The sequence below is a fragment of the Plecotus auritus genome (assembly GCF_963455305.1).
Source record: "Plecotus auritus genome assembly, chromosome: 11".
Classification (NCBI taxonomy): domain Eukaryota; kingdom Metazoa; phylum Chordata; class Mammalia; order Chiroptera; family Vespertilionidae; genus Plecotus; species Plecotus auritus.
In genome coordinates, this window is record NC_137777.1 from 27,791,003 (window position 1) to 27,815,897 (window position 24,895).

Sequence of the window (24,895 nt, forward strand, 5' to 3'; positions counted from 1 at the left end):
GGAGTTACATTTATTACGTGCGGGTCCAGAGGAAAATGTCTCTCAAATTCTGGGCCCCAACATGGAGGAATTTTCCCTATTTATATGTTTTTACCTTCTTTGTCTCCCAAATATGGGGTGTTTCTGGCCCCCTTTGCAAGTTACTAAAGAGCCCCTATGGGCTCTCAGCCAAAGGCCTGGCCTGGTGCCAGCACTGATAATTTTGTCTGAGGAAGGTTTAATGGCCTCTCCGAAGTGGGAGTAGTCTTATTTTCCTTATTATTTAAGCAAGCAAGCATTTACAGAAGCCAAATAGCAGGGTTAAAATTTCAAACGGCAGTTTTTTTTAAAATATATTTTATTGATATTTTACAGAGAGGAAGGGAGAGGGATAGAGAGCTAGAAACATCGATGAGAGAGAAACATCGATCAGCTGCCTCCTACACACCTCCCACTGGGGATGTGCCCGCAACCAAGGTACATGCCCTTGACCGGAATCGAACCCGGGACCCTTCAGTCTGCAGGCCGACACTCTATCCAATGAGCCAAACCGGTTTCGGCCAAACAGCAGTTTTTATATAAGATTGATGCTTCAAAACAACAGGCTTTTCCAAGTTAATAGTACTAAGAATATTTGTGTAAAAAAATTGCACAGAACACTTATTTTCTATTGGCAAAAATCTGAAATAGCAAAAATATTAGATGGAAGAGCTGAAAACAGGGACAACCTAATGTTAAAAAAGGACAGATTAAATAAATTGGAAGACATCCATATTTTAATAATGAGATATAGAGATGTTGATGTAGAAAGACCTGTAAGGCCCTTGCCAGTTTGGCTCAGACCATTGGCCCTTGGACTGAAGGGTCTTGGGTTTGATTCCCGTCAAGGGCACATACCTCGGTTGCAGGGTTGGTCCCTAACCCTAGTTGGGGTGCATGTGAGAGGCAACCAATCAATGTATCTCTCTCACATTTATGTTTTTCTCTCTTCCCCTCGCTTCCACTCTCTCTAAAAATCAATGGAAAAATATCCTCAGGTGAGGAATAATAACAACAACAAAAAGATCAGTAAGGTCTATTATTAGTTTTAAACAAGTAGAGAGCAGAACATATACTGTAATCTTTTTATGTGTAAAGTCATAAATATATATGCTTGTATGTCTACAATTATTTCTGGATAGAAACACAAGAAAATGTTAGTTACCTCTGGGGAGGGGAAATAAAAGTTAAGATGCTGGAGAAATAGGCCTTTACTATTCCTTTATTACCCTTTGTACATTTTCATGTTTAGTCATATGCATCTATTACTTTACAAAATTTAAAGAAACAAAAACAGTTTAAGAGTTAAACAGACTGAAATTCTGCTTTTTGATGTATTCTTGGTCTTAAGAAGTTAGCTGCCTATTCTGAATTTAAGCACCATCTAAGTTGACAGGGCAACTAGATTCTTAGAACATACGGCATCAACTTCCTTCTATGGCTCATGGTCTGGTTCTCTGCTGCATGGGGAGGACTTGGCTATTATTACAAACTAGAGGCCCTGTACACGAAATTCATGCATGGGTAAGGTCCCTAGCGGCTGCTGGCCGCTTCCCTTCCCCCGACCGCCTGCCGCAGCCACTGCCTCTGCCGCCCGGGGGAAGGCCTCCCTTCCCCTGGCTGCCTGCCACTGCCGCCATTGCTGGCCCCACCCCTGGTCAAACTCCCACTCGAGGGGGAAATTTGCATAGTAGGCTTTTATTATATAGGATGGCAGTGGATTGGAATGGTTGCAAGCTAGGGGGCATTTCCTCTAGACCTTAGATGATTCAATTCTAGAAACTAGTACCTTCACTGTGCAAGACATAGAGCCAGGCCTGGCCAGTGTGGCTCAGTGATTGAGCATCCACCCATGAACCAAGAGGTCATGGTTCGATTCTGGGTCAGGGCACATGCTTGGGTTGTGGGCTTCATCCCCAATAGAGGGCATACAGGAGGCAGCTGATCATTGATTCTCTCTCATCATTGATGTTTCTATCTCCTTCTCCCTTCCTCTCTCTGAAATCAATAAAAACATAGTAAAAAATCTATAATAATAAAAGTGTAATATGCTAATTAGACTGGGTGGCCGAATGACCTTCCAAACGACATTACAGACGAAGCCAGAGCTGCGAGGGCCGAGGCAAGCCACCGTGGCTGGGAGGGCCGAGCCCCTTGCATGAATTTCGTGCATTAGGCCTCTAGTAAGTAAATAAAGACATAGAGCCAGGTTTATAAACATGGCAGAAACACAAAACACATAGATTCCATATTCAAGAATTACGAAGTCATGGGTGACTGTAGTTGTTGATGTCCCATCAGATCCTTTACCAGTGGGGCTGTGTGTTGGCTGAGAACAACTCATAGCTGTCCCCTGCTCTGGAGGACTGCTCCTGGCCAACAGAAGCCTCCCTGCTTTGGAGACACAAGGGCTGCTGCCCAACCCCTTGGACTGAGGCACTGCTTCTAGGGAGCCCCACCTGTGACATCGTGACATAAGCCAAGTATATAAACTATGGCACATGTTTTATACAGGAATAAAGTATCTTGGAAGAACTCATGAGAAAAATGGATCTAGAAGCACTAGTAACAGATTAGGTTCATGATGATTTAATAAGCAGACCAAACGTGCCCACAGGCATGCTATATGGATCTATATCGGGAGAACCAATCCTAGATATTAAAAACAGCTGTATTAACTCAAGACAGAGGAGATGTCACTTAGCACCAACATGTATTTGAAAATACAATTTTGGGGTTGCCGGGGACTTGTTAGCACAGGATGCAGATACAGAAGAAGAAAGGTGATTCCTGGCCACCGTATTTTAAGGAATATTATTTGTTTCTTTGCAATATGTTTAAAGAGAAACACAGACATACCTAAGCACATGTTGAAAATTTAGGGGGGCAGATTTAAGTTGTCTAAAACTGAAATAAATAGACCTGTTTTGAAGATACTGAATTTTCCATGGCTAAAAATAGCTTAGTAGAAGCTAAAACACTGTTTAGCTTTGTATATTGTAGAGATATACTTGTTGATATATAGGGAATTCAAGAACCAGCTCAGATTGTTTGGAGAGTCCCCTTTGCTTGCATCATCCTCCTGGCTGAAGTAGGGGGCATTCGTTGTGAAAGTGAGATTCCAGAATGCTTCATGGAGTGGGTGGTATTTCAAGTTGGCCCTAGAGGGAAGCTAGGACTTTAAAAAGTAGAGATAAGAATCACAATCCAAAATAAAAATAAATTTTAAAGAATCACACACAAAGAATCACAATCCTTCTTTTATATAATGTACTCTGGTTAATCATTTTTTATTGCAATTCCATAGGAAAGGAAAATTGGACCTCAATTTGGAAGGGGGCTAATGAAGGAACATTTGTCATAAACCTAGTGATGTGCCAAGTATGGAACTCAGTGCTTTCCTCCACTTTCCACATTTAAGCTTCAAAATAACCATTTAAAGCCCCACTGTATATATAAGAAAACTAGGTCCAGAGAGAAAATGGGTAAGGCGTCCTTCATTTATTAAGTATCCACATATCCACAAGCAACAAGAGATTACATTGCTATCCCCTTCAGATCCTGCGAGAAAGAAATGTCTTATAGAGCTATTTTAATTGTGGTGGACACTAGGAGCTTCACATAGATTATCTTTTGCAAAACTATTATTATTTTACACATCAGCACACCAATGCTCAGAAGTTAGCTTTTGTGGAGTCATGTGGCCAGTAAATGGTGAAACTGAGGTTTGATTTCCCAGAGATCATATTCTTTCATGGAATCTGGCTAACCCACTTAGATGAAGGATGCAAAATGAGAACGAATAGGTTTGGACTTTATTCTATAGGCAGTGGTAATAGCCATGATGGTCTACAAGCAAGAAAGTGACAGAATGAGAAGTCAGTTTTAGAGAGAACTCTTGAAGTGTGAGATTGAGTGTACTAGAGGGGAGAACAAATTAGAGATAGATCTACCAGTTACTGAGCCATTGAGGATTACTGCCAGAGATAACCTGAGCAATATATAAGGTGTGAGGAATTCCAGAAATGTGTGGCTTGATCCATTCATGGGCAGAGGCATGGAAAAAGGCAATCTTAGCTGGGAAGCAATTATTCACCAAGTAGCCACTCCCTATGTGGTACACAACTTGGGGGAGTTTTAAAGGAGAGAAGTCTTAGTAAGAAAAGACACCCCATTGGAAATGGTATTCAACTGACCAACTGAAAACAAAGACAGAAAAAATAAGTTAACAAAGTGGCATGATAATTTAAGGATTCATTCATTCAGCCAAAATTTACTAGTGAATTTTCATGTGCTAAGGACTGTGCTGTCCATGAGACAGGATAATAAATGGTCTCAGATTAAAAGCAAGTTTAAGCCTAGAAAAGGAGGAAGGGAAGTGAATAGATGACCTGAGTTCTTTCGTTAAATCTGGACCTTGGTTTTAGGAGGTTCCAAGATGGACAAACCTATGGGCCTGGTAATCAAATGCAACCTTTTCTGGAGGAAGGCAATTTAATCCTAGGCTTCAAAGAGTCCCTGTGAATCATTTTCAAGGGCAATGAGCAGCATAAAATGGAAGAAAATGTCGCACAAAAGGAAATAAGTTTCCATGAACAAGAATTAGTAAAAATACTGGTAGCAATAGCAATCCCACACAGACTACAAAGCCACAAGTATATTTACTATGTGTAAAGAAACAACTGAAAGCTCGAGAGAATCATCTAGAGATTATTTTTTTAAAGTGATCTAACAGATTGGTAAAGAACCAAATAGAATATCAAAATGCTAAGAGTGTGATCTAAGTCAGAGAGGATAAGGTGTTACCTAAAACTAGATTTGATTGCAATAGGTGCCCCCAAATTACAGTGTATTAATTAATAAAGAAAAGGGCAGCTAGGGGAGCTCTATGCTCTGAAGTGGTCAGGGCCTCAGATTTCTGCTCCCTTCATGCCCTGCAAGCCTAGCCTACCATCCGATGGTCCAAGAAGGCTGCTTGGCTTCCAGCCATCACAATCACATACCCATCAGTAGAAAGAAGGAAGACATGAAGGACACACAATCCTTCCTCTTTTAAAGCTATTTTTCTGAAGTTGATACACCAACCCACAGACCAGAATGTAGTCACATGGCTACTTCTACATGGAACAGAAATTTTAACTCTGGGCAGTCCTTTGCCAAACCGGTTTAAAATTGGTGGGGAAGGGAAATTATTACTATAAAAGAAGAAGAGAATAGATATTAGGGGACAACTCTCAGGTTTTGATACAGGGAGACACCCCTAATTTCATCAGCTTAACACTCTAGATGTTATAACACATAAATACAAGTAAATACATTGGAGCAATCAGAAAAAGCGCAATGACTAGGTTCCATGACCTTTGTTAATTTATTTGATACTCGGAACCACCAGTGATACATTGCAATCATCTGCATTTTACCAAAGACACTACAATAAGAAAGGGGCTAAGTCATGTGCCCAAGTTACAGAGCTAGAAAGTAGCAGACCCTTGAGTCAAATCCATGCAACCTGGCTCCAGAGTCCTACTTTTAATGATGAAGAAAACCTCTTTCTCACACTTAAAAAAATTAATTGGATGTGTGTGTGTGTGTGTATGTGTGTGTGTGTGTGTATTTAAGCCAATGTTTTTTATGTACTCAGAGAAAACATCCAATTAAGAGGCTATTGCCTGTAACATAAGAGAGCTTAATTTTGTAAGCTTGAACTATTAAACTATGGCATTTCAATACATTCCTTTTAAGATACTATAATATGTATTCATGATAGTTTGACCTGGCAGAACTGAACAGCTAGTGTCTGAATAATTACACCTCCATGTGCATACAGACAGTCATGTCAGGCGAAGAGCGTCTTAAACCCACCAAGAAGCAGCCAGGCCTGGGTTCGTGGCGCCTCATAATCAGAAGTAATTAATAACCCATGCCCTTTCTGGGCATCATGAATTAAAAACTGTGGTTGAGCAATTAAAATTCCAATCTTCAGTTGTAAAAGAAAGGGGAGGAGAGCAATAAGAAGTGGTCTACAAACCAGTTAATATATCAGGTCACTTTCAATATGTTTCCAGTTTGTTATCTGACAGGAAGTTGTGAAGATTTCAAAAGAACATTCAATAAAGCCCAAGTTTGCAGAGACCCCACGTTACAACAATTAGATCTTTGTTGGGGCAGCCAGGTGACATTTGAAAGGAAAACACACACAGGCTACTAATGAGGAAATGCTTTAGGCAAATCCAATCAACTCTCCTACCAGGCTGGTTTCTGAGGAGCCAGCAAGTCCCTCTGATATATGCAAGGTTTCTTCTTAAAAAATAATAAAAAAAAAGGGGGGGGGGGACTTCCAGATCACAGGAAGGAAAAGAAATATTTTATTACTGTACGGGATCTGAACACAAAATGTGTATTTCCTAATGTGATGAAGGGAAAAGCTGGAGGCAAGAAATCAACCTTCAGCAGATTTAGACCTTGGGTGAAATTTTCAAGCTGGGGACAGCTCGGTGACTGTGGGTTTTGCTGCCAAAAATGCAATCTAAGACTTTCCCTTAACGGCATTTCCTAGGTCATCTTAGAGAGGAAAGATGCAGAGGGAGATCATCAATATTTCCAAAAAGACCAAGAAATGATGAAAGTGGTAATACAAGCTTCTCAGAAGCTACAGCTAATCCTTCAGGAGGCTGAGTGGGGAGGTGGGAAGAGAATTGGCCCTGGGCATTGGGGACCTGGATCACAGTTCCAGCCTGTGCTAACTCGTGCTCTCCAGCCCTGGGCAAGTCACTGCAGCACCCTGACCTCATTTTCCTCCCCTGTCAAGAGAGGGAAATAAGGTCCCTACCCTTCAAACAGTCTATGATTCTTTGGGAAGCTGCCTCTTCTGACAACATTAAAGAAAAAAAAAAAGAATCTCATCTTACTGGTGGTGTCATCACCAACAAATAGTCCTGTCAAAATGTGTGCTGAATTCTTAGGCCTGAGGCAGATGTGTCTTCTGACTTTTTCCCAAACCCCGATAAATACGAAAACAAGCCTACTAGCTGAGAAGATGTACTTAACTTACTCGTCCTTTTGGTTTGGCAGAGTTGTCTAAAAGAATCTTTGTTTTCATCCACTTACCACCACTTACCAGTAGTCCTCTTCCATTCCACCAGGCGGGTTCTTGATGGTAGGATTTTAAAAAACATTTGAAGGACCGAAGGGCTCTCATGAGGTCATAAGGGCATCATGGGTGAGGATGCTGAGTTTCAATATGTGGAGTCAGGAGTAAAACCAACTGGATATGAATTGTGGAGTAACCTTTGGCCTCCAAGTAAATATCTCACAATCGCCCAATTTCAGATAGTGCAGTCATTTAATGAGACCTGCCTTGATCCTTCAGCTAAGCATGACCATTGTCTCCAGGGATGCCAGCTAGACCCAGGGAAAGTATCTTATGAGACTTACAACCACCCAGAGGTAACGGGTTAGTTTAGTTACCTTAATTCAACAAATGTTTAATGAGTTCCTACTCTAGGCTGGGCCCTGAGTGTTAGGTTATCCCAGTGAGCATGACAGACTGGTGCCTAGCCCAAGGTACTTACATGTTAGTACATGTGCATATTGAGGGGGTGGGGGATGGATATTAAACAAATAGACAAATATAGGACACTGTCCCTCAAGAGACACACCAGAGGACTTGGGTCTGTCCCAGTTCACGCAGAGCCATTCACAATCTGGCCTCTGTCCATCTCCTGTCATCATCTCAGCTGACTACCTTAGTCACCACAGTCCACATGCCAGCCAGAGAGAAATACTGTTTATTTCTCTGAACATGCTATGCTCTTTCCGCCTCTGTTTCTTGCACATGCAATTTCCTCTGCATGGGAATCCTTCTGGAAAATTCGTCTCTACATCCTGTAAGTCTCAATTCAGGTGAGACCTCCTTCTTGAAGTCCTCCAGGCATGCCTCCCTTCAGCTTCGTGGCCACCTCCACTGATATCAACTGCATCGGACATCATGATGATGATGATGCTGGCTCATGCCATGCAAGGCACTGTGCTGATCAACTTGCACACATTTAAGATGCCTGGGTACCCGTTTGCACACAGGTGTCTCTGGTGGAATCATAACGCCCTCAAAGTTGAGTGACTCCTTTACAGAAGTTAAAACGCTAGACTCTGGAGCCACACTGCTTAGTTTCAAATCTTGACTTTTCCAATTGTGGCAGTTGGTTAACTGTGAGGTTCAATTTCCTTAACTTCTCAATGTCTCCATTTCTCCATCAGTAAAATGGAGATAAATAGTAGTGCCTACCTCAGAGAATTGCTATAAGAATTTAATGAGCTAATACCTACAAAGGGCTTAGAACGGAGTCTAGCACGTGGGGAATGCTCATTAGCGTTAGAAAAAAACAAAACAAAACAAAATAATATTCACCTCTATACCACATCAATTAAGACAAACGTCTGGCTATTAAACATGGACTTGGTGAGAAAATGAATAACAACGTTAACAGGATCTCCAAAATCCAATTCTTCGCATACCTTCTTTGGGAAGAGGAGTCTCAGAACTGGAGCAGCTGTTGCTTGTCCAAGGTTTCAAGACAAAGAAGGAACAGATGAGGGGGCGGGAATTCCTGTGCTCTATCCTGTGCAATGGGGATTGGAGCTTTTTCTGTAAAGGGCCAGGTAGGAAATTTGGGGGCATTGTGGGCCTTAGGATCTCTGTTACAACCACTCCATTCTGCCACTGTCGCATGAAAAAGGCCACAGACAATATATAAACCAGTCAATGTGGTTGTATCCCAATAGCACTTTAATTTATCTGCAGAGGGTCTGATTTGACCTGTGGCTGTAATTTGACAACTTCAGCTTTAGAACAATAATAACTAGAGGTTATTGACTACTTACCACATATTGAGCCCTACTCTAATGTTTGAAGTATGCTGTTAAAAGCAATTCCATAAAGTAGGAATATTATTATGCCCACCTTACAAGCAAGGGGAGCGTGGCATGGACAGGTGAGGTGACTTGCCCAAGGTCACACAGTAGCCATTGGCAGAGCTGGGATTTGAATGGTCAGCAGGCTCCAAAGCCCCCAGGCCTGATGGCTTCACCACGCTCTTTTCTTGTGCCCTGGCTGCTGCCTCTACACACGACCAGATGCTCATGCCTAAATCCAGTCTGTCCAAACACAAAAATTTTGGAAATCATGCTTTTAAAAAGTCCATTTTGTCTGAAATGTTTTTCTTCTATTTCTGTTCTTATGTTACACCCAAATTTTACCCCTATAATTTGTATTCACTGATCATGGCTCTACTCTGCACAAATACACAAAGCCTCTTGAGCATCTTGTAAACAGATAAAACATAAAATATGAATGTTTGGCTTTATAGACAGAAACAGACAAGCCCAGTTAAAAGGAGGCTGCAGTTACTGGTCAGATGTATCAGGCTCCTGGTCCACATCTCTCAAAGTGTAAAGGTGGTGATGGATAAGCCTACTGTGAGACAGGCACGAAAGATGTTGCTTTTACTTAGATAGGGGCTGGGAGAAACAACCAATGCCATACATGACAGAATTAAGATTTTAGGAGTTTCACATAAGCCCAAACTAAAAAGATAAAATACAGAGTGGGGCAAAAGTAAGTTTACTAGGTATTGTTGTAAGTTCATGAAACACAGAATTTATTCTTCTATTATTTATTAATTATTGTACTGTTTTCCATAAGAACAATTGTAAACCTACTTTTGCCCCACCCTGTATAATAGGGATAAGATAGAAAGGTCTCTCACTGTATATTTAAAATAAAGTCATTGTAACATATATGTACATATATGTAATTTTATTTTTTAATATATTTTTTTATTGATTTCAGAGAGGAAGGGAGAGGGAGTGAGAGAAACATCAATGATGAGAGAATCATTGATCAGCTGCCTCCTGCACGCCCCCTACTAGGGATCAAGCCCAAAATCCGGGCATGTGCCCTTGACCAGAATTGAACCCAGGACACTTCAGTGCATGGGATGACGCTCTATCCACTGAGCCAAACCAGCTAGTACCATATGTGTAATTTTATATAATTGTTGTATAACGAAGATTATTGTAAGCAGTTCCTGTGAGGAATGGTTCTGGGGCTTTCCATGGCTATGGTTGTCACAATAAAGTGATCAAAGACAATGTAACAGGCTACAGGTACAAGTATGGCATTCAGAAAAGGACAGAACAGTTTCCCTCTTTACCACCTTGATCAGCCCTTACCTGAAGCCCTAATGGTTAGACAATGATTATATGAGGCTAAGAAGTTGACTGGGTTATTGAAAGATTCAAGAAATGAAAAAACAACAACATAAATTAAATAAAACACATCAGAGCATAGGAGTAAAGAGCATAAACTGTCATCTGACCTCTGGTCCAATCCCTAGCCATTCTATTGCCTAGCTCTGGGGCCTTGAGCAAATTATTTACTTTCCCCATGTGTTATTTCTTTCACCCAGCTCATAGTTTTGTTGTGAGAATTAAATTAAGTAATATAAGTAAAAAAAGTTTAAGGAACTCGGCACTGGTAAATGTCTTAAAGGTCAGTTGCCATTATTATGAGTTAACCTAGAAAAGAGCTTTATGGAGCCTCAATAACAGTGGGCTGGGGCAGTGGTCGGCAAACTCATTAGTCAACAGAGCCAAATATCAACAGTAAAATGATTGAAATTTCTTTTGAGAGCCGAAAACCAACTTCTGCACATGGGCCACGAAGTTTCAATCTCACTGTATGTGCACGCCCACATGTGGTATTTTGTGGAAGAGCCACACTCAAGGGGCCAAAGAGCCGCATGTGGCTCACGAGCCGCAGTTTGCTGACCACTGGGCTGGGGTAAACTCACTTTGTGTATCTCTGCAGAGTAGAGCCATGATCAGTAAATACAAATTGTTGGGGTAATATTTGGGTTCAATATAAGAAAACGCTGCGAGGCAGTGAGTTCCCTCTTGCTAGTGACATGCAAGCAGGAACTGGATGTGGTATCTCCCAGCCATGCTGCAGAAAGGACTCTTCTACTCCGTGGAAGAGCAGGTTGTTTTTAAGTACCCTTCAAGCTGTGATGGTCTATGTTCCTTCTGGAATACTGTTGATTAAGATGCCAACCCAAACTCCAACACAGTGAGCGCAGCTCATGGTTGTACACCACATAAAAGGATGCTGTACATTTCTTTATCACCGTATGCTTATTAGCTACTTATTAGGTGGTAATGGTGCAGTTTGTTAAGCTGAGTCTTAGAAGACTCATCTATAAAATGAGGAAAGCAATGTCTTCCTTAGAGAAGCAATACAATGGATTCATTTAATAAATGAGCTTCAGAGTCTGAGAATATGGGTTTGAATACCAAATCTTCCACTTATACTATATTGTACACCAGGAACTAATATAATAATATATGTCAACTGTAAGATATATATATATATATATATATATATATATATATATATATATATATATATATATATATATATAAATAAATAAAGGCCTGAATGACTGAACGACAGGTCAACTGGTTGCTGTGACATGTACTGACCACCAGGGAGAAGACGCTTGACACAGGAGCTGCCCCCTGGTGGTCAGTGAGCTCCCACAGCCAACCTCCTGTGGCTGGCCAACGTCCTGTGGTCCCTCGCCCAAGCCAGCTGGCCCCCCATTGGCCCTGATCGCTGGCCAGGCTGAAGGACCCCACCAGAGTACGAATTCGTGCACTGGGCCTCTAGTTGAAAAATAAATAAAAATTAAAAAACAATAACAATAAATCTTCAACTTATAGGCTGGGTTTCTTTCAGGAAGGTATGGAACCTCTCTGTATCTGTTTCCTCAGCTGATAATAACAGGACCTATCTCATAGGATTAGTATATGGATTAAATAATCTTTAAAAATAATACAAAGACCCTTAGAACAGTTCCTGGCATATACCTGATACTCAGACTTCACCGTTTCTGTTATGTTTTTGCTATTATTGATGTTATGAAATTTAAATATATTTTTATTAATTTCAGAGAGAGGAAAGGAGAGGAAGAGAGATAGAAACATCAATATGAGAGAAAATCATTGATTGGCTGCCTCCTGTGCACCCCCTACTTGGGATTGAGCCTGCAACCCAGGCATGTGCCCTGACCAGAATCAAACTGTGACCCCCTGGTTCATAGGTCATGTTCAACCACTGAGCCACACCAGCCAGGCAATGTTATGAAATCTAAGTGAGAAAAATGTATTGCAAGGATACCAATCTCTTTTCTGACTCTATCAAAATCGTAAGTGTTTGAAAGTCTCACTGCATTTACCCATTCACTGCCCATAAGTGAAGCCACACACTGTGCACTTTGTGGGACTAGACATTGCAGGGGGAATAATCAGTTGGACATTCAGTTTCCTGCTTCTGAGGGTTTTCTAATCTGCCAGGGAGGAAAGGGAGTTGCCACAGAATATAATCCAATACATGCACATACAGTCTAATATGTACTCATCAGATAATAGTAAGTGCTGAGAGGACGTGGATTAGTGATGTTTACAGACTCCATCCCTCAACAATTTGCCAGCAGGCTCCTCCTCAGCACAAATAATCATGATTTCTCTTCCTTGGGAAAATACAGTAACTATTTTAACAGCCATACCCTAACATCTAAAGACAGGAAGTGAGTAATAGGCAGAAAGGATGTCTGGATGCTCACATCCTCTTTCCTAGACAGAAGAGCATACGTGAATAGGATTTTAGGTCAAAAGCAGGAAGTGCTGCTCTGACTTCCTCCTTGCAGGTATCTCTGTAAAATAAACCTGTATTATTCCAGGTGTAGCTTGGTAAGAACATTCTGCGAATCAAACTTGGGGTTCAGTAAATTTGCAGTTACTTTTCAGTGGCAGAAGCCTAGAGACATAAAGCTTTTCAAAGGAAACCACATTAAATAAACAAAATATCATTACCAAGGGCAGATCAAGTCCAGGTCTGAGATTATTTTCCCCACCCCAGCCTGGATGTGCTGCAGACCCAAAGCAATCATGAGGCATTTGAAGGTAAAAGAGATGGTGAGGGGGATTTGCAACATCAAAGACCATCAAACTCAACAATATTAATACCCGCTATTTTGAAAGTGCTTTACAGTTGAAAACACTTCCATGTGCACAATCTCATTGTGTGCTTATTGTCATCCAATCTGAACTACGCATGAACTGAAAGTCTTTGCATTTGCTTGTGACTTCCCTGGCCCAGGGTGACAGCCTAACTTTCCCCATCAAATTCTCTTCCCTCACAAGCACTCATATGCACACACAATTGTATCTTCCTCCACAGAACTATGCCTATTGGAATTGCCAGATGTACTGGATTTTCTCCTCAAGGCCAAAGTTATCTTGGCCTTGCTTACAACTCTTTGGGGAAAGTCACTGCCAAGAACTGTGAGAAATAGGTCAGGATGACAGAGGAGAAGCCTAAGCAAGCTTCTTGGATCCGACTCTCAGAGCCAGGAGAATATCGCCTCACAAGTTTTTCCTCTAAACTTCTAGAAGCTTCAGTTGCCTCTGAACAGTTGACAGAGGGGCTTGTTTTTCTTGTCTGTTTGTTTTGCTTTTTAAAGAGGTAAGGTGGGGATGCTGGTAAGCATCAGCATGCAGATACAATTTCATATAATAAACAGACCCATAAGAACATTTAATAATAAAAAAGGTGGCAAACTGAGTTTCAGTGTATAAATATCTTACTTCAAGTAAGAAGCAGACTTGGAATTTGAACCCTCGGGTTCTAAATCTAATATCTAATCTAATAAATTGAATAACCACTGCTGTAACAATACAATTGGTTCAAGTGACATGGAGACATAGGCTAGATTATTTTGGCTAATGAGTAATGAGTTGCTATTGATGTTGGGAAAATCTATGGACATTGGGGGTTAAGTTAATAAACATACTCTGCAATAATTATATCAGAATTTGAATTGTCAAAACAGTCCACATCTGTCATAAGGGAAATATATAAAGATAGGATAGGTTATCTAAAAACATAGACCACCTTTGCAGTATTTGATAAAGTAAAAAGAGAACAGAAAATCAGCATTCTAAATAGAAGAGGAAATAACAGACACAAAAGAGATTTAAAAGATAATAAAATAACATTTTGACAGAATTATGATAATAAATTTGAAGACTTAGATGAAATGCACAAATTCCTAGAAAAAAATAAACTTACTGCAACTGACCTAAGTAGAAATGGGAAGTGTGGCTAGTCCTATAACTTAAAAAAAAAAAAAAAAAAAAAAAATGGAAACACTGGTTAATATTCTTCCCACAAAGAAAAGACCAGAACCTAAGTCTAATAGTGAACTTGACCAAATTTTCAAAGAATTGATGATTCAAATTTTAAACTATTTCAGAAAACAGACCAAAATAAAGCCAATATAACATTAATAACAAAACCAGACCAGAAATATTTCAGAAAGGAAAATTGCCAACCCATTTCATTTATAAATATAAGTGCAAAAATTCTAAACAAAATATTAGCAAAGCAAGTCCAATAATATACATAGAAGATGGTCTGGGGTAGCTGGGGGACCTTCTGTAAGAGGGTTTGTGCAGACTCTGCTTAGGGTGACAAAATTTAAAGCATATAAATATTCTTCAAATTTCTTAAAATCGTTCAGTATTTAACAGTGTTATTTACTTTATGATACAGCTCAAGTACTCTTTCAACCTACAGAAAACTGTTGAGTTTCATTCCTAGAATCAGTAAACCATACCACTCTTGTCGATACACAACATCATGAATCACAAAATTGATTGGAAATATTTTTCAGGCTGTTTATTCCAGGCTTGTTAAAACTCTGGTTTAGTCTCTGACAATAAATACCTGAGTTCCAATGTTCTACCGCAATCAGTAGTTTGTCCTTTGTACAAGTCAAAAACATTTCTGATTTCGATTCTTCTTTTAAATGCAGGCAGCTATGCCTTAAAATATTTTCTGGTGATCGTTTTGAGATTCATATTGGTACTTAGGCAAAAACTGCCTTTAGAATATGTCTAAATATGTGCTAAATTGAACATTTATAGCAAATACAGTAAGTTCTCACTTGACTTCGCTGATGGGTCCTTGGAAACTTGGACTTTAATCAAAATGACATATAACAGAAGAAATTTAATCATAGGCTAATTGACATAAACAAGAGTTAAGGCCTTACAGCCTATTTCTGGTCACAAAATATCACCAAACTTCTAAATAAAGACCCAAAACAGCCCTGGCCTGTGTGGCTCAGTTGGTTGGGTGTCGTCCTGTGCACCGAAAGGTTGCAGTTGGATTCCTGGTTGGGGCTCAAGCCTGGGTTGCAGGCTCAATCCCTGGTGGGGGACAAGGGGTGATGATACCCTTTCACATTGATGTTTCTCTCTCTCTCTCTCTCTCTTTCTTCCTCTCCATTCCTCTCTCTCTCTCTCAAAACCAAGAAACTATTCTTTAAAAAAATAATAAAAATAAAGACCCAAAACACATCTAATATTAAATATTGAAATTAATGTGAGCTATACATATATTTAAGAAAGATAAATAAAAACAAGTAAGATAATGATTTTCCAACCCACTTATTCCAGTTCAGGGTCATAGCCCACGCCTATCCTGGCAGCTCAAGGCACGCAGCAGGCACCACCATGTACAGGATGTCCTACCATTCCAGGGCGCACTCACCCTCACACAGACTGGGACAATGCAGAACCGCCGATTCACCTCATGTGCACATCTTTGGGATGTGGGAGGAAACCCAAGTCCCAGGAGAAAACATACATAGACACGATGGAGAACATGCCAACACCACACTGACAGTAGCCCAGGCTGGGAATCGATTTTGTTTTCCTCATCAACATTATAATGAAACAACATTAAATGAAAGGACAATATTCAAGGACCTGCTGTCTGTGCATTACATGTTTTAGCCCCTATTAACTGAGGCTTAGGAGGTCAGGAAGTTCCATGGAGGCATTTGTGAAAGAATACAGAGCATAAGCCAGAGTGGCCTGACTCGAAAAAGTTTGACTATATTGGTTCTTGAATAACCCAATAAGCTTCCTGTTTAGTTTGAGCTTTCCCTTCATATCACCCACAACCTCCCTCCTCTTCTTTCCTGCTCCCAGATTAGATCAGGGAACATAGATAGCGTTTTAGAACAAGAGGAAGGTTAAGTCATCTGTTCCCTTCAACAGCTGCTTCCCTTTTGAGCTTTGATCTTGACCTTTTGCCCTTTGTTTGGCCTTGGGCTGTCTGCAGAGAAGGTGGGGCCATGGTGGAGACATGGATGACTTGCAACATAAGAAAATATAACCAAGGTTGGAACCCATTAAATGGTTCTAGGGTGTCACCAACCCTCCCGCTCCCTCTGTCCTTCTTCTGTGCCTGTTTGTTTTGGTCGGAAAGGACAGCAGGAGCTACCATTTTTGGTACACGTTTTTTGTTTGTTTGTTTGTTTTTAATACCAGACACTCTACATATATTCTCTGGTTTAATACTCATAACAGCACCATGAGGTTCATATTGCAAGATGGGAAATCCAGGCTGTGAATTACAGATTTAACTCTCTCATTGTCCATCATCCTGGACATCCAGGCTTTCCTTTATGCAAACGTGCCGTGAAAACAATAGCTGCAGATGTAATCAGGTAACTGGAACCAAAGAATTCAAGGTATTTCTCATGGAAAAATATCAGTGCTTTACTTTCTACTGGACTCCAGGCTTTCAGTCCTTTTTCTTTTTTGTTCAACAGATAATGCTTATCTGTAATATATTACCCTTTTTCAAAATTAAATTCATTGGGGTGACATTGGTTAATAAAATTATAGAGGTTGCAAATGTACAATCCTATGATACATCATCTGTATATTGCATTGTGTGCCCGCCACTCAAAGTCGAATCTTCTTCCGTCACCATATATTTGACCCCCTTTACTATCTTCTCACCACCCTTCCTTCTGGTAACATACTGTTGTCTGTGTCTATGACTTCGTTTTTCTTGTTCATTTGCTGCTTTCAGTTTTATATCCCACATTTCACTTAGCATAATGTCCTCAAGATCCAGCCATGTTGTTGCAAATAGCAGTATTTCATCTTTTCTTATGGCCAAGTAGTATTCCAGTGTGTATATGTACCATATCTTCTTTATTCAATCATTGTTTTTTTTTGTTTTTGTTTTTTTTTCTATGTATACATGTTTTAGTTAAAAATACATAAAACATAAAATTCACCATCTTCACCAGTTTTTAAGTGGACAGTTTGGTGGTATTAAGTACATTCATATTATTGTGCAACCATCACCAATACCCATCTCCAGAACTCATTCCTCATACGGAATTTTAAGTTGACTAGTAAACACATTTTTAAAGCCAAAATAAACAGATTAAATTCATTTTAATAATATAGTTTAACTCAATAAATCCAAAATGTTATAATTTAAACATGAAATAAGTATAGGAAGTATTAATGAGCTATTTACATTTATTTTCTGGACTATGATTTTAAACATCTAAATATGGACTAGCCACATGTCAAGGACTCCATTGCCATGTGTGGCTAGTGGCTATTGGGATTGCACAGAGCAGGTCTCTAGGGAAAGATAAAGGCACGGACTGATTATCTCAAGGTAATACGGAGTATCCAATCATTGTTGGCCACTGTGAACAATGCTGCAGTGAACTTAGTGGTGCATATATATTTACAAACAAATATTTTCAAACTTTTTGGTAGATGCCCAGAAGAGGGGAGATACCCAGAAGAGGGTATCTGAGTCATATGCTAATTCTATTCTTAATTTTTAGAGGCACCTCCATACTGTTTTCCACAGTGGCTGAACCAGTTTACATTCCCACCAGCAGTGAATGAGGGTTTCTATTTCTCCACAGTCTCTCCAACACTTCTTACTACTTGTCTTGTTTCTAATAGCCATTCTAACAGGTGGTATCTCATTGTAATTTTGATTTGCATTTCCCTTCATAGCTAGTGAAGTTGAGAATATTTTCATATATCTGTTGGCCATTTGTATGTCTTCTTGGGAGAAGTGTGTCCTCTGCCCATTTTTAAACTGGATGGTTTGTTTGTTTGGTGTTGATTTGTATGAGTTCTTTATATATTTTGGGTGTTAACCCATTATCAGAGCTGTTGTTCGCAACTATCATCTCCCATTTGGTTGGTTGCCTTTTTTGTTTTGTTGGTGGTTTCTCTTTCTGTTAGAGCTTTTTAGTTTGATACAGTCCTATCATTTATTTTTGGGGTCAAATTCATAAAATCATTTCTAAGACCAAGGTCCATACATTTAATACCTATGATTTCTTTTGGGTAATTTATTGTTTCAGGTCTTATATTTAGGTCTTTGATCCATTTTAAATTATGCTTTGTATATAGGTACAAACAGTAGTCTAGTTTCACTCCTTTGCATGTGGCTTTCCAATTTTCCCTTCACCACTTATGAAAGAGGCTTTATTTTCTCCACTGTAAGTTTTTACATTTTTGTCAAAAATTATTTGCCCAGCCCTGGTCGGGTGGCTCAGTTGGTTGGGGTGTCATCCTGTACACCAAAAGGTCGTGGCTTCGACTCCCGGTCAGACCAGACCACATACCTAGGTTGTAGGTTTGACCCCGGTTGGTACTTGTACCAGAGGCAATGGAACTATGTTTCTCTCTCACATGGATGTTTCTCTCTCTTTCTCTCTCTCTCTCTTTCTCTCTCTCTCTCTCCCTCCCCCTCTCTCTCTGTCTCTCCCTAAATAAATAAACATATCCTCAAGTGAGGATAAAAAGAAAAAACTTTATTTGCCCATATACATGTTTTATTTCTGGGCTCTCAATTCTGTTCAATTGGACCATGTCTATTTTCTGCCAGTATTATGCTTTTTGATTGTTGTTGCTTAGTTGTATAATTTGAAGTCAGGGAGTGTAATACCTTCAAATTTGTTTTTTGCCCCCCCCCCCCACCCCACAGATTGCTTTGGGTATTTGGCACCTTTTGTGGTTCCATACAAATCTGATGGGTTTTTTTGTTGTTCTATTTCTTTAGAAAAATGTCATTGGGATTTTGATGGGGATTAAATCTGTATGTTGCTTTGGGTAATATGAACATTTTAACTACTCATTCCAGGGGCACAAGGATGGTTAAACATACACAAATCAATTAGTGTAGTATACCACATTAACAAAATTAAGGATAAAAATTTTATGATCATAACAATAGATGCAGAAAAACCATTTGATAAAATACAACATCCATTTATGATTAAAACACTCAATAAAAGGGGTACAGAAGGAAAGTACCTCAATATAATAAAGGCCACATATGACAAAACCTCAGCTAATATCATACTTAATCATGAAAAACGGGAAGTTTTTTCCTCTAAGATCAGGAATAAGACAAGGATGCCCATTCTCACAACTCTTATTCAGGATAGTACTGGAAGCCCTGGCCAGAACAATCAGGCAAGAGAAACAAATAAAAGGCGTCCAAATTGGGAATGAAGATGTAAAATTGTCACTTTTTTTGCAGATGGCATGATTCTTTATGCAGAAAACCCTAAAGATTTCACACACACACACACACACACACACACACACACACACACACTATTAGAAACTATAAGCAAATAAAGTTGAAAGATACAAATTCAAAGTACAAAAATCCATTGCATTCCTATATACTAAAAATGAAATTTCAGGAGGGAAAAAACACAATTCCTTTTTCAAGTGGAACAAAAAGAACAAAATAACTAGGAATTAACAAAGAAGGTGAAGGACCTATATACTGAAAACTACAAAGCATTATTAAAAGAGATTGAAAAAGACACAAAGAAATGGAAAGATATTCTATATTCATGAATTGGAAGAATCACTATATTACCTTTTAGGATAAACCTACAAATCATGCAGAATCTGTGACCTGAGCGGGCTCAAGAGGTCTCTGGTTTATAATAATCAAATATTTATAGTTTCATATGCTATAATAATAGAAGCAGAACCTGAAAAACAAAATTTTACCATCTAAGCAATTTATTCTGTTTGTCATGTATCAAAAACAAAACAAAAGTACCACACCAACAGAACAAAACCAATAATAGAACTTTTCTTCTTCCTCTCTCATCCTTGATTGATGCCCAACACTATTTAGATGGATTTTCTGCTTTAAGTAAGTCCACCCACATTAAGCTATGTACTCATTACTTCCAAGAAATAAGTCCTTCTAGTTCTAGAATCATTTCCAAACATTAAGACATATTTCAGTGAATCATACCCAGAGTTCATGGAATCATAGATTTATAAGTGAATTACACTTGGAATGAATTTTCTACCAGAACTTAACAATACATGACATTATTCACACCGTGAATGAAATACATACAATTTAAAATTGTTCCGCAATGTCTCTTGCCAAAACAAGGAAGTCAGAAAAAAAGTACTGAAATGGAATCTTAGCTTTATGCTTATTTCTCTAAAATGATGATAAATTAATTCTGTAGCCACTTGGAAAGGTACGGTATGGACAAAGATTTCACATTGTGAGACATATCATGACACAGTAAGCATGTTAATACCCCAGGGGCATTTCTCCTTTAACCAAAACTGTAAGTAAGAAGAAGAAGCATTCATTGATAATTTATAGATATTTATGAACAATCTATGAATAATGACATGTGTGTCTCCCAATAACCCATTTTACATGTGAAGACACTGAAGCTCAGATAGGTTGACATGCCCAATATCACATGCATAGTAAGTGGGAATCTGAACCCACATTATGATGTCAGCACTAGCCATTAACCATTTATATGCTGCAGATCTGAGGTGATCACTCCTGCTAAAGAGCAAAGGGTCTTCCCAGTACCCAATCATGTGCTTTCAGAAACCCATCTCCATTCACAGGAAGGAAAACATCTTAAGATGCACTGACTCTTTGGTAGAGTAATATAAGTTGTTTGAGTGGAAAATCCTGGACTTAAGAGTTAGGATCATCTGAGTTGAGGCACAGCTCCCTCCTTCAACTGCATGACAATGGACAATTCATTTTTTGTTTAAATCCTTACCTGAGAGAGAGGAATGGCGAGAGAGAGAGAGAAAGATCAATGTAAGAAAGAAACATCAATCAGCTGCCTCCCATATGTCCCCCAACTGGGGATCCAACCCACAACCTGAGTATGTGCCCTGACCAGGAACCCAAGACATGACCCTTTGGTGCAGGGGATGATGCTCCAACCAACTGAGCCACACTGGCCAGGGCTGGACAATTCATTTAATCTTCCTAAAGCTCTGCCTCCTCATCTATATATTTTAATAGAAATCATACTTTTTAAAATTTGGGCATAATTTACATAGAGTGAAGTGCTCAGATTTAAGTGTATCATTCAGTCAGTTTGGATGAATGAATATTAAGACAGACTATTTCCACTGGCCCAGATATTTCCCTCATTTTCCTTTTCAGTCAACCCCTTCCCATTCCCATCCCATTATAGAAAATCATACAGTATTGTTTTTTGTGTGTCTCTGGTTTCTTTTACTCAGCATAATTATTTCTAAGATTCACCCATGTGGTAGTTGTAATAATAGTTCATTCCCAATAATAACAATTTTATATAAGCATTTAAAGAGATAATCTACATTATTACCTATGCAATTATACCAAAAATGTTTATTATTGTTATTCAAACGATGAAACACCAGAACTGGAGAGTGCTAGAGTCGGGAGGAGGAATATCTAAACCTATCACAGGCCAGGCTATATTTGGAGAAAAGGGTTCATTATTAGTATCCCTAGTATCATATTTTTTTTTTTTTTGTATGTTGAAGGACATCAATGCCAGAAACATATATATCTAGCACATGGGTGGAACTGTGTTGAATTTAGCCTTCCAGAACAGAAATTAATTTTTTGCTGTGCAGAGATGATTTGGATAGAGTACTTTCCCAGGGTATTTTTTGTAACATTCTCTTTTGCCCACCACAGAGATGGTGGCCCACCTATGTCAGATTACATTTGAGAGGCCTGCATATAAAAATCCATTCATAACGCAAGCCTTCAGCTAAAGCCATACTTATGCTGTCAATTCTAATTCAGTTTTTCCAAGCGAACTGGAGCTTAGCCCTCACAAATATAACAGCAATATGGCATTTCACAGAAGGAGATTTGGCCACAGTAAATAAATCCATACTCTGGAAGAAAACAGAATCATTGACATGCAAATCTTAGGTCCTTTCCTTCTGCCCAGAGGCATTCTTCATTAAAAGCATAGTCTTCAAATCTAAATGGGAAGCAGGTATCAGTCCCAAAGAGTTTTCCCAAGACTCAGACTTACAGAGAGAGGTATAAGTAATAGAATTTCCAAACCCTCAAGCAAAAAGTACAGAAGCCTCCATTAACTGGACTAACAGATGAGCTTTGGGAATGACCCCTTGTTCAGGTGGCAACTTGGGCAAGCATGATGCCCTGGGAAAAATTAATGTATAGAAAGTTTATTAAAATACCAAGTCACATTTAAAGAAAGGTATAGAAGAAAACCTCTTCAAAGTTGCTGTAAGCCCATGGCTGTAAGTTTCTATGCTACTTCCTGTAGAAACATCTGTTCTTGCATTCAATACAAGCCACCTCTGATATTCATTGCATTTGCTGGACGCCAAAAGGATCTGAACTGTTAAACCTCTTAATCTGTCAGCAGTCTTGGATTTCTGGTAAAAGATGAACTACAAAATAGCACATATTGGAGAAATATCATGTACCCAAAAGATGTAAATCCCCATCACAGTTGAATTCTCTTTCAATACACAACCCTGTGAAAGTTGTTAAAAAAAAATCCAACCTTTACCTTAGAGCTTTCTCTACATGTATAGATCCATGTCCTTTCCATCAAGTACACACAAGGTTATTCAGTCTCAACTTAACTCATTCACTTCTCCAAAACAAGTTAAGGTTAAATGCATGCAAGTCAAAGCACAGGCCTGGTCTCACAAGCTCAAAATATCCTCATAACCAAAACAGGGAATTTGGTTCATTATCCTAACTGGTAAGGAAGGATAGATCTCTTAGATTTAAGTCTTTATATTTTATTTTTAGCCAATGCTCAAGTGTCTTGGTTCTTATCAAAACAGTGAAGCTGCAGTTCCTCAACAGAGCCCAGAAAATAGCAATTTCATCTAAAAGAGAAAAAGACAGACTTGGGTTTTACGATTGAAAGATGTTCCCTTTCAAGGAGTGATAAGCAACAGAAGATGCCTAGAAGGTGCGATAAACAAAGAGGGTGGGTAGGATTTGATTAAATTTCTGTGCAAGATTTCAATGTGACATCAGGTACTGAGAGGGAATTACTTGGCAGAGACAGAAGGATCCCATTCCCAGAGGCTATATCTGGGAGGAGAGGTGTCATTCTACCCTTTCTTCCCCCCCCTCCTCCTCACTTCATTTTTATTAAGCACTGCCTATATTCAGGATACTGTCCTACTTGCACAGCAGCACCGGGAGAAATGTTTTGAGAAACTAATCAGAATCTGGACTAATCAAAAAAGCCAAGTCCCTAACTTATCAAGGCACTAGGGTTTCTGGAGAAAGCAACGAAGAGAACCAGCTGATATCTGCCTGTAATGGTTCCATTTATCTTGGGAAATTCCTTCTGATTTAATTCAAGTGCAGTTGCTCAAACCTGGTAGAACCCTAGGAATCCTCTTCTGGGTGAGTCATAATGAATGGTTTAAATCATCATTTCTCCCACTAGACTCTGGGCTCCTTCTCTGGGGAAGAAACTCAGGCTCTCATTCCTGTTATTTTAGGGCTGAGCTCACAGCTGGTGCCCAGTGAATGTTTTTGGAATGTATGAATAATAAAGGAATACATTTTCCTACTTCCAGTACACCTGCCACAGACTGACTGCATGAAGATAAAGAATATAATCTGTGCAGAATTCCATTATTATTATTATTATTGACAACTTTCACTCAAAATAGACTTCAGACTTTTCACATATGAGTAACCTTAACTTTGTATCCCTAGTGAAGTTATTACATTATATTATGTTACTTTATTCACACATTTACACAGAACAGATTCCTTAGCCAACATACTAGGCAAATTATTCTATTTTGTGAAGGTCAAAACTTGTAGTTAATCATCGATTCCAACAGCTGAGGTTTCCAGTATATGACCTCCCTCCTTTGGGGAGGATGCTAGAGCCTAAACAGGTCTGTTTCTGGACATTTGACAGTCAGGATTTTGATAGGTAGTAAGAAGAACTTTTAACAATCAGTGATGCCCACAGCTACAAGCAGCGAGTTCCTTATCAGTGGAGGCTTCTCACGGAGGCTGGAAGTGTGCTGGACAGCACCTTGGAGAGGAAATCACACATCACTTTTCAGTTTAGATGCCCTTGACCATCTCCTCCACTGGAAATAGAAGATTTTGCTAAATTCTGTGGAGTAGTTTTGGAGACTGCTAAATAATTCCCATGAGGGTAAAGGCCAAAAAAGACCAGGGCCTTGGTTTCTCTGAACAGCAACTTCCTTACTGATCCCTTCCCAGTAGTTTTCATGGATTTTAATATTCTAGTCAAAGGAGCTGATCCTCTCTGTAGAAATCCTTAGGTTTCCCCAGAAATGATGCTTCTGTTCTGTTCATAGTTCAAGACCCTTTAACTTGTCATTGAATCTCCCCCTGGCTCAACACCCTTCAGGCATTCTTGTAGATCACTTTTTTTTTTTTTTCCCTAAGAAAGCTGGTTCAGCCTTGCTATGAAAACTAATCATTGGCGGCCCAGGAAAACATGAGGCAGACTGATTAGAATGCTTTGATTCTGATCCTCAGGCCACTAAGGACTCACTGATAATGGAAATGCAGTTTAATGTTCCTTTCGATTCTGCCTAGATGATATGAAACATCACCTGC

General features: G+C 39.3%; 1 protein-coding gene across 1 annotated transcript in view; it reads right to left on the minus strand.

Annotated features, from left to right (window-relative positions):
* The window catches only part of SNTB1 (syntrophin beta 1), a gene marked incomplete at its 5' end in the record, with an annotated part of 198,285 nt that overhangs the window by 97,766 nt on the left and 75,624 nt on the right, over positions 1 to 24,895 (minus strand). The window lies entirely within an intron of this gene.